Genomic DNA, 18,362 nt, shown 5'->3' on the forward strand with positions numbered 1-18,362 from the left:
TACTACCTGAACTCAGCTCATCTTGTGATGGTCGCTCAGAGATACCAGGCCGCCTCAGACCTGCTCACACTTGCCTGGGTAGAAGGTTTGCAGTCCCTAACTCCTGAGGGAGCAAGGGAGAAGCAAGTGCATTAAAAGAGCAACCATCTTTAGGATGTAATTTCAACACCCAGCTGGTGAGCTGGCATTTTTAGACACGTTTTGCTGTCATGATGGCACAAAAAAACATAACAGAGAGCAGGAATACAAGAATAAGAAAAGAAAAATGAAATTCTCCACCATCTCACCGGCCCTTAGAAAAAAAAGAAGAAAAGTAATTAATTGTTTCTTGTGGACCTCACCCACAAATTGCATTTATGTTTTGCTCAGGTGCTCTGATAACCCTGAACTTCAGTATACCTGAATCTGTAGCATTGTCCTCTCACATCACAGCAAAACAGAAGAGATTAACCAAATGAGAGTGAGAGAGTAAAACTGCTCTGCGGATCACACAGAAGAAATACAAACTCCTAGGGAGTTGCTACAAAGGAACTAGAAACGAGGCAACCACCTGTTTTTATCATGAGTTTAAATTATATGCCAATGACTGAGGATTCCTTTTCCATGAGCTCGCACTTCACTCTAAGTACCTCACCACTCAGGTTGAAAAAAAAAAAAAAAAAAAAAGACACGGAGCACCAGAGGAACAGCTGTTACATCAGAACTACTCATCAACCAGACAGCTCCTTCTACACAGAAACATTGAGCTTTGCCTTTTACTTTGTTAGTCTTGAATAACGTTGCTCAGATAAGAGTATCACAGTCTCCAATTTCTAACCATTGACAGGTTAGAAAAACTCTCTAAAAGTTATCTAGTTCATTCCCCTACCACAAGGAAGGATCAGTTCTCCTAAACCATGTTTGATGGAGCTTTTCAAACCTGTTCTTAAAGCTTTTCAGTGACTAAAAATTCCTAACCCCCTCAGGCAATACATTCCAGTGCTTACTTATTTCTAATGTTGGCCATCATTTACTAATGTCTCATCTAAACTTCTCATGCTGCAATTTAAGCCTATGACTGCTTGTCTTAATGACAGTGTACATTACAAACTGTAAATCTGCACACTCTCTCCAGGACAAGCTCACTATTGCCAAAATTTACAAGCTCAGGCACCAGTGCGACTTGCCCTCTCTTTGCCATTGCACTTCTGCTCTAAGTGAGTCCTTCGTTTTGTGTGTCTGCATGTGCATTTCTTTTCTTACCCCAGGAGAACAGGCAGCTAAGACGTCGCAAGGCTGTTTCAAGAAAAGAAGCTCACATCCAAAGGCTGATGCATTCAGGCAAACACAATTATAAAATACTCTGAAACAAGAAAAAGAACAGATTTATCTTTAGGATGGTAGGTAGATGGTTCACTAGGAACAAAAGCCACCAACTCTGAACTGCAATTTTTTCCACCCTATTATTTAACACTCAAACAGATCTTCAAAAGCAATACCATTGACTGTAGATACATCATTCTCCAGCACTCAAACTTAACCTGATATTCTCTGACAATCATATGGATTTGATTAATCTCTCTCCTAGGAACCAAAGCGCATCCTTGAATTGGCAAAAAATTCTGCCAAACCATAAGAAACACCCAGTATATAACAAAATCAGAAGGCTCCACCTTCAAAGCTTTATTCACTGTGACAGAGGATAAATCTAAATGTGGCCACTGATGACACTATTTTCAGAATCATTGAAATCAACAGAGACAAGACTTTTAGTCTACTCTGAGATTTGAGTGGGCATAATTGTGGGATAGACACACAAGAGAAAAGCCAGGTCTGATGAACGATTGAGCAACTTTTGTGATCACAATATAGTCCCTACTTCCTAATCTTCAGGGTGATCTATTTAGTAAAAAAGAAGTCCTTCTCCTGAACTCAAGGGCTTGGTGAAAGAGAGGAGGGAATAAAGAAAGGATATACAAGAGCAGCATTGGAGAAGGCAGAGGTGAAGCTCTGAATGGCACAAACATCCCATATTTCATAAGTGTACAAGAAATAAGGGAGAGGAGTGATAGTACATTTGTCTTCATACTTTTGGAGGCTCTCAGGAAAACAGAGCCAGATAGAAGCAGCCTGTTTGCCACTATAGCAACTTTTGCAATGGATCAGCTTTCACACCCCACCTAGTGTAAATTCCTGGCTTCCACTAAACAGGGACTGCTGTTAGGGCCACAGTACCAAGTGGCTTTGTAATAAATAGGCATTTTCTGTGGGCTGAAACCCACAGCCACTCTGTTCGTGATCTGCTGCGAAAATAAGGTGCCAGCTACACATCTAAGGGCTAAAAATGCCAATGCAACAACTCAGTGTCTTCTCTGTCGTCCAGTCTGTCCATCTGACCATCCCTTTCACTACTGCACTTTGTCCATCTCTAAGTTTCCACTTGGGATGTTTGTTCTTTTTCAGTCCCTCTCTATTCCCCTGGTCTTTTGGTTTCCTTGATCATTTCACTCCTACCAATGCCAGTACTTGCAGCCAGCCCACCTGCTGTCAGCACAGGGTGGTGACACGCTCCTATTTAGCACAAATTTGATAATGGAAGTGCTGTTTCCAAGGCTAAAGGTTAGAAGACGAATACCTGCACTAACAATGTCCCTACAGCACACAGTAGCTGAGGAGCAATAATTTCCTTTGCTGAAGATGAAGAACTCAAAGTAATGTCAAAAGGTATGATGGCCAACTCAAAGACCTTAAATGCTTGCCCATCTTCAAGGACGTAAGTAGCTCCAATGAGTTCCATAAGACCATCTGCAGTCTCAGACAAGTTACCTCCCTAAATACTAGTGACTGATAAGGATGTTCAGTAAGGGATATAGATGTGAGGAGTACTTCTACCATGAAAATATATCCATTTCTATGGCAGAATTATGACAGCTGTTGAAAACCATGAAGCAGTATTGAATGGCAGCCCAGGACAGGGAGCCAAGAAGACTACCACATGCAACTGAAACTGCCAAGGAATTAAGTTAGGTCAAATGTAATTACACAAACTGGAACCTGGCCAAGGTACTGGCTGGTTTAAGAAAATTAAAAGAGGCGTTCCAAAGTTTCAGAGATAGAGTCCTTCTTCTGTTAATTATTTGGTGAGTCAGTCACTGAAGTCTCAGTACTCTGAGAGACTGTCTGAAAAGGGGAAAATATGAGGCATAAACTTAAAAGGCATTAGAAACGATTAGCAAAAGCCTTTGTTCTCTATGGCAATGCTTACTGCACTTGTGCACGAAAGCCTTTCATGTTCATGTGAAAAGTGGCCTTAGTTCCTTTGATACTTCTGGGAGGAAGCATTTAAGTTTACAAATATCCCGCTGTCAGAAGTTACAGAGAGCAGTCGAGGAACTTTCGTGTGTCCCAGCCAGGTCATATCCAGCTCTAAATTCAGCTCTCAGACAGGCAGTGCTCCTGCTGAAGGGAGGAATGCAAACAACATGGAAGCTCATTTAGACCCAGCGTAATGTTTACCCTACTTGCTAGTAGTGTATAAAACCCAGGTCATGTGGAAAAGGAGGTTGCAACTATCTGGGATAGCGGCCTCATAGCCTTCTTCCAAATGTTGGAAGATGGGGAGCACACAAGGTACTCAGCGGTAAGAACAGAAAGGACACCTCACAGTCAGATAGCTTAGATCCTGTTTATCCTCTGCCATAAATCTTGTGAATGATGGTAGGCAAGCCACTTAAATCAGAATTTTCCCAGATAGTTATTGTCGTGCCTTTTTTCCCAAACTAAAGACACACAGACACCTCTTCCAGAAATGCTGAACGTCAGCTATTGCATCTGACTGAGACTGGAACTTGTACTATGGCCCTATAGAAGGCTTAAAAAAAAAAAAAAAGAAGTTTTCTGAAAAAAATCAGGCCTTGTAAGTCTCAGTTTTGGCACCTGAAATTAGTAAATGCCTCTGTTCCTTCTCCATCTGAAAAACATTATTAGAGATACACTCGTTATTGTCTACAAAGCAGTTGGATGTGACAGTAAAAATGGTACAGAAACTGAGATAAACATTTTGGGTATTTTATTCGATGAACTGTCCAGAGGACATACATTAAATAAACCAAGTCTTTGACTGATGAGGAAAATGAGGAAGATAAAATAACTACATCCTCAACAAGTGCTGTACACCACAAGCATTGCGTGACATGGTTTCCTCTGGAAGCGACAACAGATGAACACACCACTAAAGATTCTGCCATTGATTTTGTGCACTTTTTTTTTTCTTTTTTGAGAAAACAAGCCAAGAAAAAGCAGATGTTTCTCAGAACAGATTGATGCAATTTGTGCTAATGGTCTAAGGGTAGATAGATATAAGTAGCAGTTTGATTCTTTTTGTGGACAACAGTCAATGAAGGACGAGGTCTGGAGGGGACTGAACGCCAGCGAGGCACAGCTTCCCCCTGCCACAGCAACACCTCCGTCATGCCGCTTCACAGTTAGCAGGGTAAGAGCTAAGGGCACAGGAAAAACAGTCTCCCAGTCGCACCACTATCTTGCAATGGCATTCAAAAGTTGGGGGCAAGCAACTGTGGAAAAAGTACATCAAAACCACAAGCTAGAGGACAATCAGTGCACTTGGATCTTCCAAAAACACAGTTGCCATAGTCTAGGAAGTCTCTGCTGAACATGTGCAAAACTAGTATTTTTTCAAAATGTAAAAATTTAGGCAAACCTTATTCAAGGAAGGAAAGAAATAAACACTCCAAATCCCTTATCCCTGTTGCTTCTCTGACTTACCAAGTCACTTGCTTGGAGCCTTCAGGCACCATACAGATGGTGAGGACAGATTTATTTTTTAAAGAGGAGCAAAAGAGTACTATTTTTCGCATTCTTCCCAAATGTCTCCCTCACCAGCCATCTCCAAAACAGCTGAACTGCTTTAGCTGGAGCTGTCATCAAAATAGAGGTTTTGTCAGATGCAGAAAGCTAACAGAGCACTTCCTGGAGCTCACCCCGTTCCTCCCTCTGCTCACAAGGTGGTGAGAGCCATGTCCCCATCTGCATGTAAGAACGAAGGCAGAGGACCAATGCCAGGGAGACAGCAAAGGGTATTTTTTTGAGCGTGACCACACTGACCAGGGCTCCACATCATAGCAACCAGACGGGGTAGGCCAGCCAAGAGTGTCTCATGCTGAACAAGGTCCTAACTGCCGAGAAGACAGTGCAGAGGCCCCCGGGGCGCAAAGAGTCAGATCTCTCTAGAGCCAAAGCGGTAATTAACTGATATTGATAATGGCCTCTAATGCCTGAAATGAAGTGCAAGGAAATGGCATGAAGAGGACTAATGCCAAGTAGTAATAAAGATGGAGTCAAGGCTGTTTCTGAAATAAGAAATTTTTGCTCGCTATTTAAAAAAAAAAAAGTTTCAGCATACAGGGACATCCTGTTCACTGTATTAAATTAAAGGGATGATTCAAAAAGGAACAGCTTTCAGTAGGTAGGAGGAGGAAAAAAAATCAATTTCAGGTTGCTACGGACAACTAGGCTGTTTCCTGTAAGACTAAATCTGATTCAGCTCTATGAATCTGACAACTAAACATTCCCTGAAATGCACCACACATACACTCTCTAAATAAGTAAACACAATAAAATACAGACTCTGGTCATCTCCCTACTTTTTGCTTAGCTAAGGGCATGATCAAACCTGCTAATTACTGAAAAATACAGGACTGAGGCTTTGGCTCAGCAATGACTTTCTAACTACAAGTTCAACACCTTTTGCTGCCTTATAGAGAAAAAGATACTTAATAACAGCATGGCATTTGGCAAAATGAATGAGAATAGAACACAAATTCATCTCTCTCTGAGCCCTTTTATATGTTCTGGGTTTACAGCTACGTCTAAAACAACGTTTGTTAATCCAGCCTACTACAGAGCTCAGCCAGCAAGGGCCAAAGACAGCTCCACCCTGGGCTTTCAGCCATGTCCTGGTCAATTCTAGATGGCAATTTGATCTGCCATGGTCTTTGAATAGCCTAATTAGGAATAATATCCCAGAAGAAGCCAGGTAGGTACCTCGGATGGAGAGATCGTGGGGGACACAAAATGGCAGTCATGGCCGGACCGCTCTCCTCTCTCCGTACTTAACACCAGAGTCATTTCAAACAGGTTTTAGCACCTTTCCCACTCCTTTCAGTAAATAAAGCTGTGTGAGCACAGGATTTCATTGTCTCTACACCTGTGGGAAATTCTCCTTCTCCTACATATCCTCATCAACTGACGATCAGAGAAATGCATTAAGACTTGCTCCTCAAACCACAGATCCCCTAGTCCTCATATGAATCTGAACAAGAACAGCAGGGAATGACAACAGCACCGAGTTGAACCCCTCAGCAGTGCACCTGCTCATCTCCTTGTCCCAGGAAGCCTCTTCACTCATCCACAAAACACATTTGTTTTTATGGTTCTTGGGAGCTGGAGGAAATGAGGAGCTCCGGAGAGATTTCTTGTCTCATTTAAGAAAGCAGAGGCACCACCCGGCAACGAGCAGAGCCATCAACTCAGTCACAGCAGCGGCCAGAGAGCGTGGCCGAGCAGAGGGAGAGGGAAGGCCAACACCGAGCATCCCGCTGCTCCGTGGCTCTCACCGCTCTGACGCGCCACGAGGCACTCAGAAGGGAAGCAAAGCCACCAACCCGAAGCTGCATTCGGCTTCTAGTGGGCTTGGAGGAAGAAAATGAAATCGAGCGTTGGATGGAGGTGGTGAAAGCTTACGTCCCGTGAAGAAACGGAATTGGACAAGGCATGACTATGCTCCATGAACGCAAGCACTGCTAGTGAGTGGCCTCTGGGCATGAAGCTGGGCTGGCTACAGGCACATGCAACTAGGAGAACAATTTTGTTTCTACAATCTCATTCAGCGCAGCAACCTAGCCTTGCAGTGTCCATCTGCATGACAAAGCCAGTCCCAGGTGATGAACATCTGGCCATCTCAACCACCTGTAGTTAAAAAACAAAGGGTAAGAGCTGCACACTAAATCCCAAACCACAAATTAGAAAGTTTGGAGCAGAGGAGCTAAGGCATCTGATTTTGTACCCTTCCCCAACAGCTGTTAAGTGACCAAATAAATCCTTCTAGACCAATCTCTCCATCAAGACAAGACAACAGGAAACATTGCCATCCCACAGTACTATGAGTCTTGATTTTTACGGAGCAGTTGATGTTTTTCCAATGAAATGTACCACTAAAATATAAGATTTTATTAGCAAAATCAATGATGTGTGCAGAGATAGTCCCTTGTGGCTTTAAAAAAAAAAAAAAAAAAGAAAAAACTACGAATACTTATAAAACTGATAGCAATACAGAGCATTGTATAATTATTACAGCTGTTTTACAGGATTTTCTAATAGTGATGGCCCTGTTTCTGGTAAGATACCTTAAGGCACTACCACAAACAAACAAACAAACAGGAAAAAAAAAAAGCAACAGTGGCTCAGCATTTACCTGCTTCACGCTATATTCTTTGCACCAATTTTTTTTTTTTAAGCAAGAAGAAAACATTCTGGAAACAGAAACAACACAACACTTCTAGAAACATTTACCAGCTGCATGTCCATTTCCCTTTCTCCACCAGTTCCAGTGCTCTGCTGCACTAGAACAACGATTGGGAAAGAATTACTCCCAATGAAATCTAGCAAAAATGAGACCAAGAGAGAGTTGTGACCTTTCAGCAGCCACCAGATGCATGACGCTCCTGACTATACACACAGGTCAGGTACGTGCAGCATCTGAAAACCCTCTGCAGGCAATCTGCCTATCAGGGAGGCAGGACTAGAGTCCTGATGCCCATTTCTCCCACTATGCTTGTTGGCATCCCAGGCTCTGCAGCCCCAATGCCCCACCTGCAGCTGGAGCTTTGCAGCAGATCAAGCTGGGGAACTGGAGCAGCATAGGAGCAGCATAGGGGCTTCCCCATACCCAGGGGGAAGTTGGATGTACACAGGAATCCAACAGCATGTCCAGCAGTAGCACCCCAAGTAGCCACCATGCTCACCTCCTAGGGGGACACTATTAGACTACGCCATGATCCCAGCTCTCCAGAGTCACCTGTTTTCACTTGGTAACTATCATCCCTACGAGTATCACAATAAGTAACTCAGTCAAGACATTGGGGCATCCCAAATCCATTGCGCATCGAGACCACTGACCACCTTCTCAGTGAGCTATGGCTAAATCACAAGGAGCACCACGAAGTCTCAGGAACCACAAAGCAGTTAGCAACATGCTTATGTGAAGTGGAGCCAAAGAATGACACCTGTGAGTTCTACCCCAAATGCTTTGCTTTGTACTCGTAGCTACATATTCACAAAAGTCTAAGGTATATTCAGAGAAAAAATAAAGTCTCTTTACTCCACCTAGCTTTAAATAACCTCCGGATGTGTGTGGGAATGGATGAGGAAAGAGGGGCAAGAATACTCAACAGATGTTTGTATTAGCATAAATTTGCCATTCATTCCTCTTTCTTCTACCATCTCAAACTCCTCTATTATCCTCTCTGGATAATTTACAGTGCTTGTTGCAAAGTACAGTCTCTGAGAAGAGAGGCAGCACACACTTGGTAATGTAGAAGTTCAAAGTGCTGAGCCATGCATGACCTGCAAGCAGATTGCTGCTATTTTCTTGCATATATAAAAGGGCTTTGCCTTCACGTAGTGCTGGAACCTGTCATCATGAAACACCCTCCTATTACAATATGGCCCAGAGGAGCTACTATTTTGGGCCCTAATAACGTGCTTGGTTTTACAGGAAAGCAAGAAGGCAAGTAACATGGAACAACACAGACGTCAAGTACAGAAACAGATGGGATCTTCACAAAGCTATACATATCGCTGTAGTGAAGTACTATCAGAATCCATCCTCTAGGTGGGAAGGGATGGTGCAGAAATTAGATGAAAGGAGCACGTGGAATTAAGTAGCGTCGTCACCTCCACAAGGCCAGTAAAGAAACAATAGAAAACTGCTTGCCAGGCATTCTGATTCCAAGACAATACAGATAATTCAAAGTTGTTAGACTGTTTTTGTCCCCACTGAGAAATGGCCTTTTGGGTGAATGACAATTGCCCAGTTCTCCCACCTGTTTGGTCCCAATGAAACAGAGATAGCATCCATGGAAGATGCATCAGAAAGCACAATTCACATCTAAACCACGATCTTGGAAAAGGTTTTCCTTAGGAAATGAGAGGAAACAAAGCTAATTGGGGTGCTTCCGTTACAGTGGCCCCAGGAGTTGGCAGATAGGCTGGCTGTATGCAGAGATAGTGATGTCATTCACTCAGTTGTGGCTTGCAGTCCACAATTTGGCTTCCAAACACTCTAGGAAACCACATCACCTGCATTGATGGTTCAGCTCCTAAGTTGTTTAAGGAGGTGCCTTAGCACAGGATGAGTCAATGGCAAACCCGAAAGGTGATTGACTGACTTGATCTTTCTCATTCATGTTCGTGAGAGGATCCTAAACCCAAGCTCAGAATCAGGGCTTCAGAAACTTGGGTGTCCTTAGAGATACCAGGACTCATACCTAATAAATGCAGGGCTCATATTTCTTCCATAAGGCCCTAACTTGTTGAAGAACATCACCTGAGCAGCCTGTTGCTGAGTTGAGCTGGCCATTCATACTTGTAGTTATTCAAGTAATGAAGGCTGCAAGCAGAAGGAAAGCTGAAGCCAGATTATGAATGAAGTAAGCTCCAGAATCGATTCCCTTATCTACCCTCTGCCTACCACTAACTGGAAGATGCTATTCAGAGAAAATATAATTTAAAGGCGGAGGCTAATGATGAATCAGATTGATTTTTCAGGCAAGCAGGACAAAAAAAATAAATGCAATTGCAGTCTACCTGCTTGCAGCTTGCCAAAAGTCATACCACGTTTCAGGACAATCTGGCCTCCTCTCCCCTTCCTCATCCCAGCCCCTTTCCCTCCTCTGTCCCCCACCAAAGCAAGAAAAACCCTTGCAGAAAATAAATTCACTTACACGAGACAATAAGTGTTGCCTGGAGCCAGTTCAATACTGGCTTCCCTCTCACTGCTAAACAGTACAGAGTCTGAATTAATGGATGTGCAGAGGGTCCGCTTTCTGGGGAAAAGCAAATTCCAAGTGTGCAGTTCTGAGGAATGCATTGTATGTCTGGTATTCAAGCTGCGCTCTCTTTTCCTGTTCCTTTTTTTTGCCGTATATGGAGCTGAGCACAGCAGGCTGGGTCACGGAGTGCAGCACTGCGTGCTGAACGCCTTTAGACTTCCGACTTTGTTTGTCTTTACTGAAAATTCAATCAATCCATCCAGGAAAAAGGCTAGTACATGCACTGCAGAGTGTCTTGCTCAGAATCAAGCTCCTGACACACACGGTAAAAGAAGAATAAGCTGTACCAGACCAGTCTAACAAGGGTTCATGTAGAGGGATGCACGCACACGGGCAGTAATTTTCTTAATTACTGAAGTGAAGGAGCAGGGGCGCTGATTTACGCTAACTTAAAAGCTTGCAACTCTTGCAGCTATATTCCTAAGGGTTATTTCCTAGGTTAGCAAAGCTCAAATTGTATCTGCACAGGAAATAAAAGGCAACCTAGCCTTCTGTGTATGCACCTGGGGCAGGAAGGATTATGTAACCTCAGTGACAGAGAAGTACATCCTCTCTATGCCCACCGATCTCTAATGTACGTTAACTAAAAACAGCAGCATGGGACTGTGCATAAGAGATGCAAGTCACTGGTAATTCTTTCTCAAGTCCTGACAGTCTCCAAGTTCAAATCTATTGCCACAATTTCAGAAGCAGACTGGGATTTCCATACCCAGCATGCAGTTACAACATTACGTTCTAAAAAATAAACCCTTTTTGGCTATTTCTGTTTCTACTGTAATCAACAGACTGTATCTCCACGGGCACCCAGGATTTCAAAGGAACAAAAGGAGAAGATAGAGATACTCCTCCTCCAAAAGCAGGAAATCCTAGATCAAAAATACCCAGAAAAAATCTACATCAACTCCAGTTTCTCAGCCCATTTCTGTATCAGAAAAGCAGCTCTCACTCCAACCTGCAGAGGAAGTGGTGACAACGGCCAAAGAGATAAGGAGACAAATGTAGGATCAACACCTTCGGGCTGCAGCAAACACCCCCATGAAAGCTCTGGGCTGGTGAAGGAATCCCACAGACATGCTGCCAATAACAAGATTTTCCCCAGTTCAGTCCCGGCTCTTCCTCTGATACACAAGGCCTGAGATCATCTGCACAATCATCTATGCTGTTCTTTACTCCTTGGCTACTTCAGAGCTCCTTGTTTTTGTCTGTTTTCCTCAGCCAGGCATCAGGATCCCAAATTAGGCCACACTAGAACTGCCCAGGAAGAAAATGGGGAACTTCACAGAAATCAGCAACTTGGTGCACTTTCTCCAGTATGTTGTTGACCCTCGCCAGTCGCAGATGCTTTAAAGGATGATGGAAACCCCCCATATGTGTGCATATAGCAGGTGCACACTATTCTGCCCCCAAATACAATCTCATTCTAGTATCTAAAAGATAAAGATAGACGTAAACCCGAAGCATGAGGTTTAATATTGCTTTCAATTTTGTTTTTTGTTTGTTTTTGGTTTTTGTTTTGCCAACAGCTATTAGTACTGAAGTAATTCTTTATAGGCCCAGCAGCATCCAGTCTCCCTTTGGATCTCAAGTCACTGGCCTCAAGAGCATCCTCTAGCAACAAGCCTCCTCTAGCAACTTTAAACAACAGGTTAGGTAACAGAGCTGTTTCCTTTTTATGAGTTTCAAAATTCTTACGTTTCAGCTTCAACTGACAAACCCACTCGTTTGTGCACTGTGACAGGGAGAACAGACACTTCAGAGCTGCCTCCCCAGATTTAGAGCTTATAGACATTTCTCTCTCCTTTATTTGTCTCAAAGAGGACAATCCCATTATTTTCAGTCACTTTCCAAATGGACGTTTAGAGGAAAGAACACTACCTGGGCCAAAGTGGGATGTTTCCAGTCAACACTGAGCTAATAACTTCCCTCTACGGAGACTGACGGGTGCTGCTCTGCTGGGTGACAACAACAACCAGGTCCCTCATGCTTGGCACCAGGACCACATCAGTGGTCAGCAGCTCAAGAGCAACCTAAACCCTCCCAAATGCCCTACCCTGTCCTCCCACAGCTGCCAAAGAGGCAGAGTCCCATCCCCTCCCTTGCACCAGCACCGACACAGAGCCATTTCAGCTCACTGAGCAGGCGGAAAACCAATATAAGGGGCAGGGGAGGCAAATATTTAGCAACAAGCTGGGTGAGTTGAAGGAAGTCCCAGACCAGAGCAGGAACAAGGAAGGCAGCAGGACCACACAGCTAGAGCAGGAGGGAGGATCGCAGGATCAGCAGAGCTGCATTCCAGCACAGGTAGTCACCTAAACCATCTTGCAGACCCTAGCCTGAAGCTTAAATAGCTACAGTATTTTCCTTCACCATAAACCACCTCATAATATTGCTGCATGTTGCTAAACTGCTCCCAACTTTTCTCACAAAGATTGGTGCCTTTGACTGGAGATGCAAGGTTACTGCCGTATCAGCAGGCAATTGGGAGCCTTGGGCTGTGGTTTCACATTGCAACCCTCTCCCTGGAGGTCCAGTCCCACCTTCTCCAGCTGCATGTTCCCAGCCCTCAGTCTGTGCTGATTTACATGGGCATGAACACACCTGCACTGGGTGAATGGTAGCGTCTGGAAACCTCTTCAATCAGTTCTGCCACTAACAGATTCATTATATCAAAATACAGTCTTAAACCTTCAGCCTCCTGTATTCAAATGGAGATAGAGATGCTGTGAAGCACCCAGTTAAGTTACTTGGATGGACACACACTATTCAAACTCGAATGGGGAAGGGGAAGATTTCTAGCCTCATTAATAAGAGCCTGAAATTAAAAGCAGAGCTTGTAGTACAGCTGTGATTCCAGCTACCCTGCTGCTTGTGTTAACAGCGTGGCTTTATTATGGTCAGGGATTAAAAACAGCTCCAATAATTAAAAAAGAAAAAAAGAAAGAAAGAAAGAAAGAAAAAAAACAACAACAACAACGAAAATCAGTGAAATAAAAAAATCCTGTGGGCTGGAATTATTAGCAAAACATAGTTGTGTGCCATGAGGTGCACGAGTGAATGCTTCCTTTTCCGCTGCCAGCAGGCCTCCTTTCCACACGTGTATCCTTTCCCCCCAAGTATATTTGTCCTTTACCCACGAGAAATCACCCTGTGTCCTGCCGGGCAAGGCTCAGTAAAAGCCACTGTCGGCCCTGCTGCAGGGTCCCACCTCCTGCCCCGAAGCAGAGGCTCTGCTATGACTGTGCTCCGAGCAGATGGCTTGAAATCATTTTTGCTCCCACTGTCTAAATACTATGACATTTAAAAAAAAAAGCAAACAAAAAAAAGTCTTCCAGTAAATGACTAATATGCCTGGAACTTCTCAGGAGCCACCAGTCTTCTCAGAGCAGGGAGAGGAGGTGGAGCCTTAAAAGGTGGGGTAGGATTAGCAGGCCCACACGGGCTTCTCCACATTCCCACCAAAGCTCATAAAAGCCTCTCGTGAATCAGGAGAGCTCGCTGGGGCGCGGAAGAAAGAGTCGAGCAAAAGTGAACGCACATTTCTTCGAGGTGAGCTGGTTGCCCAACCGTTCCTCAAAAGACAATTACCCTACATGCCACAACACCTGCCCACGGCAACCCTTCTAACAGCAAGCAGTGCTGGCCTCGTTCTTGGATAGTGACCGAAATGTCTCACAGGAGAGCTCTGACTGCCGGCTTTTTGCTTGCTCTACTGGGGCAGGGGCGGAAATACAAATAGATGAAGAAACAGCAGGGGGTTAAGTATTATTTAAGGCGTTTTTTCACAACACTGAGCCAGCTCAGCACTGTGGACTAATCCTGTGTGAGGTCACTTGAAATAACTGATATAACACTTGTCTCCCATCAGCTGAGGATTTGGCCCCTTTTCCATTGAAAATAAAAACCATACATTAAAGGGCAAGAAGTAGTAAAGATACATGAGTCCTGGGTATTCTTGTGTAGCTTTGTACAGGGCTCTGCACAAGAAAGTCTCAATATGTTATCCAAAAGCAAGTAAATACATCCCTCCCCCCCCCCTTTTTTTTTAAACAGTCCAGACAAGTGAAGCGGAAGGAGAGAAGCAGCTTACTGCAAACCTCACTGTAAGTCAAGGACAGAGCCAAGAATAGAGCTAGGTGCTCAGACACTATCCTGGGACTCCAGGCACGCAAGGGGCATGAAGTACTGCTTTCGGGGCTAAGTCCAGGGTATAGCTGTAACAAGGCAGCTTTTTTTTGTTCGGTTGGTTTTTGAACAACTGGGAAATTAGAGGGAAAAAAATGTATTTAAATGTCCGGAAGCTAACAGAATTGGAAGCCAGTGGGAAGTTAGGTCAGGCAAAGAATGAATTAACCTTTCCTCAGTTTCACCACTATTTTCATCTATGTATTCCTTACGGGGCAGGGGGAGGGACCGCCCCCTGAAACTGCCATTGAACAACAGCCTTCCCCCCTCATCACCCAAAGCTGATGACACATTCTGGCAAACAGCAACAGGGCAAATCTTTCCTATTATGCCAGTCTGAAGCAAGGAAGCCTCAATTTGCTGGGCCCCTATTCATTAGTCAATGTCTTTAAGGGCTTAGTCAATGCTTCTGAGATATGCAGCTGCTGAGCTTTGAAGGCAACAGTTCCCTGTGAACCCATACAGCCAAAGACTGCCAGACTTACAGCTCTTCCATCACTGTAGAAGGTTTGGCCTTTAAAAATCAAACTGACCATACCTGGTCTATTAACTAAAGCTGCCTTCTTTGCATTATGTCACTATAATCCCAAGGCCAGAGACCATCTGTAAAGATTCGCTCTGTGCAACAAATTCCTGCAGCAACGACGGAGCTGTGATACTCCGAAACCAACCTCCCGACGCAACGGCAGTTATCTGCACCTGAAACAACAGACCCAAATTCCTCCAGTGGTTTCCCATGGAATCACCCAGGACGAATTCTGTTCGCATCACTGCAGAACCGTATCAGTGAAAGTGGGAGCAGGCAGCAGATCCTTAGCCCCTTCTTTGCTCTGGGACGAATGCAAAATTGCCTCCAGGGATTAAAGCTCCCTTGCCAGCAATGTGACTATTAGATGAGACAAAGTCGTTGCTATTCTTGGAGACAAAATGGTAGAACCAGGTGAGTTTTTGCTGCCGTAAAGAAGGATGATGAAGTCTGAACCGAACGAAGAGGAACAGTTATATGAAAACGCATGTGCCTAGACAGCTGTTCTCAAAAGCATGCCAAGAACATTTTACACTGTTCATTTTCATAAGCTCAGAAACTCCAAGCCAGGCTGCACAAACCCGTTATAAATCCCTTCACTGTACGGCTTCAATATAATTATACTTGAAGCCGTGTCCACAAAAATATCACAGCTAAAGTGGCAAGTCCCCAGCAATCGCACAGCTGTCTGCTTTATGTCCAGGGGTCGTTTGATAGCATAAGAAAACAAAAATCTCCTTTTTCTCCTCCCAGCAGAAGTCTCCAGAACTTTGAAGGCATTTAAATTAAAACTGATAAACCCCCCACAATAAACTTTCTTTCTCAAACTCCAAAGCACTTTCTAAATACCAAGGTGACTGCAACCAAGAGTTGCTGTGGCTTAACAAATTTGGGTTAAGTGACTTCACAGTGGTTTCACTTAAAGCATTTTACCTTGCATTTGCATCAGGCTAGGAACACACACAGTTGCCACAACTCAGCTACATTACGCTGTGATAGTGTATCATCTTCCTCTAGCCTTACATCCCCTTGAAGGAAAGCACTGTCCTCATTTTACTGATGGGGAAATGGAGACTCAAGAACAACAAATCACAAAAAAAAAGGGGGGGGGGGACTACATATATACACTCCTGATTTCCCCAAAGAATGTGTTCAGTTCAGACCTGTTCCTCCTCTCCTCTTACCTGAGCCCACACTCTCAGAGGTCCATACTTCTGCTTTAGCAACTGAGGTGTCATTGATACAAGGCTGGGAGAGGAGTCAGTCTCCTTCCAGAGCTTCAAATTTTCAGTGGTATAACAACCAGCTACTGCTCAGGAAAACATCAGCATTGGAGCCAATGGTCCTTTTGATCTAAAATAGCTTTAGAACTAGCTTTATTGGAATTTAACAGGTTAATCAAGTTCTTATATCAATCCTACCAAAGACTTAGAACTTTGTACCTACACAATGGAAGACTACATTCATTACAAGTGTCATAACACACCTACAATACACTATTACTCCATTTCCAGAGAATAAATCCTAAGCACCTGTAGCAGTGGTGGGTTGTCAAATAGACGAAGTGCCACAGTCAAGGAAAGAACTCAGGCTTGCCTCATTTTCCAGCCTAACACAGGAATACATGCCCCTCAAAGCCTAAGTCTTTTCAATCCTTTTGGGCTGACACCTCAAAAGCTTTACTTTTCTTTCCCTTTTAAAGCATGCAAGCCAAGAGGAGCTACAGAGACCTGTGAGGGCAGCGGCTTCTCAGAGGGACAAGACATGACTGAACAGCATCTCTCAGCAGTAGAGAGCTGGCAGCTTCCAGTTTCTGCCAGTCTACTCGTTCCCCAAAAGATAGTTCATGGTCACTTTCTAGACTGAGAAGCCTATTTTTCCACCAGTCTTCTGATAAAAACAAACAGACATCTTACTCAAAGAAACATGGCTTGGCATAGCTAGGAGGAGAAGAATGCCCTGCGATACTGCTCTCATCTTGCCATTTGTATTACTGGGAAATGGACTTGAAACATTAGCTGAGGACTTTCCTCAGCAAAGGGGTGCATCCAGGCACCTTGACATGAGCAACCTGAAGCTGGAAGGTTTTGTTTGGGCTAAAATTAGAGAGAGTTCTCAACTGAAAAAGCACCCAGCTTCATCACTGATCTCAGCAAAGGAGAATTTACTATAAGGAGGACTACAAAGAGGATCTGTCCACTTTAGAGGCCAGAGGTCCAAAAGACAAGCCAAGAAGTAACTCACTCCCTTTCCTAACAAACTGTGCTTTCAGCTGGAAGTCACTTGGCAGCTTTCCTATAAGAGGATGTGGCAGGTCAAGACAAGGGTTCACTCCCGGCCAGGCCGAGCAGGGACACAAAATACAAGAATAGATAGCACTTTGCAAATAAGGGCTGAAACACCACAAGAACCATCCGTGGGACTCTCTGCAGACAGGGAGGGACACTGCTGACCAGGACTGTGGTGCACTAGGAAGCAACGGCTTGAGGCAGAGCAACAATAGAGGATAAGTACTCAGGAAAGTACCCAAGTGAAGTCTTTCAGCACCCAGCTGCACTTCATCTGCCTTACTAACACCTTTAGTTTCTCTTCTCTGTGAACATTAAATGCAGTGGCATTCTATATGAAAAATGTCATTTAAACGCCTTATTAAATGTAATTTCCTCTCCCACCCCTTTTCATTAGCAACATGCAAGCATTCATCAAATGATCCTGTTATTCACAGGCAAAATGTTAGTCTTATTACAAAGAACCTATATATTAGCACCGTCTATTGTTATAAATGTGAAAAGTTCTACTGAAAATCAATTCAGAAGCAAAGCATCCCATTCAACTCAATCGGAATTTACTTAAATAAGCCTCATATACAGGGAAACCCAGAAGTGTTCAGGGAACAATACTCATATGGGAGAAGATGCAGTAGTAACCACATTACTTTTTCCTTCTAGGCAGCAGCTTTCCACTTAAATACTATACAATGCACCTGCTTATTATTCTGATTACACCATATCGCATTCAAATCCATGCTGCAAGTAACCCATTCCCTGCAAAAAGACTTTGGGAAAAAAAAAATGACATTAAAGGAAAATAATCTATAGTAGCACATTACACTACATCAATTTCAAACAGGCTGTCATTCTGATCACACCAGACGGCATTTTAACTCCAACAGTATCCTTTAGTGAAACATCCTTGTTACTGCATTATTCTTGCTACACTGAGCCCTTTTGAAATGAATGGTACAAATTCTCTTAGTCATTTCAAAAGGACTGTGTTGCTCAGAGCGCTTTAACTTTTCACATCATCTTTTCCAATAACTTGCAAAGCATTAAGGCCGAAACAGGTCATCTTTAAAGAAAAAAATTAAGTAACTTGGTACCTGTCCTGGGAAGGAACTACAGAACAGTGCTGTGAATCGCAACTCAAGGGAATATTAAGTACATTCTCAGATCTGTGCCAACTCAGAAAATCACTTAAGTACATAATTAACTTTAATATGTGCTTAAGTTGCTTTGACTTCTATGGAACTCAAGCACATACTGCTG

At 43.6% G+C, this 18,362-nt stretch overlaps 1 protein-coding gene across 22 annotated transcripts in view; it reads right to left on the bottom strand.

Annotated features, from left to right (window-relative positions):
• The window catches only part of LPP (LIM domain containing preferred translocation partner in lipoma), a 356,455-nt gene that overhangs the window by 273,699 nt on the left and 64,394 nt on the right, over nucleotides 1-18,362 (bottom strand). For 10 of the 22 annotated variants that reach the window (XM_068953865.1, XM_068953870.1, XM_068953854.1 and 7 more), the window contains one exon: nucleotides 1,243-1,342. The exons of 6 other annotated variants lie outside the window; for them this stretch is intronic. The gene's annotated coding sequence lies outside the window, so the exon portion shown is untranslated. Of the gene's footprint in view, nucleotides 1-6; nucleotides 104-1,242; nucleotides 1,343-10,001; nucleotides 10,357-18,362 lie in introns of those variants that run through there. 6 more of the 22 variants (XM_068953859.1, XM_068953861.1, XM_068953862.1 and 3 more) reach the window with 5 other exon arrangements.

The sequence above is a fragment of the Struthio camelus genome, chromosome 9 (assembly GCF_040807025.1).
Source record: "Struthio camelus isolate bStrCam1 chromosome 9, bStrCam1.hap1, whole genome shotgun sequence".
NCBI classification, from domain to species: domain Eukaryota; kingdom Metazoa; phylum Chordata; class Aves; order Struthioniformes; family Struthionidae; genus Struthio; species Struthio camelus.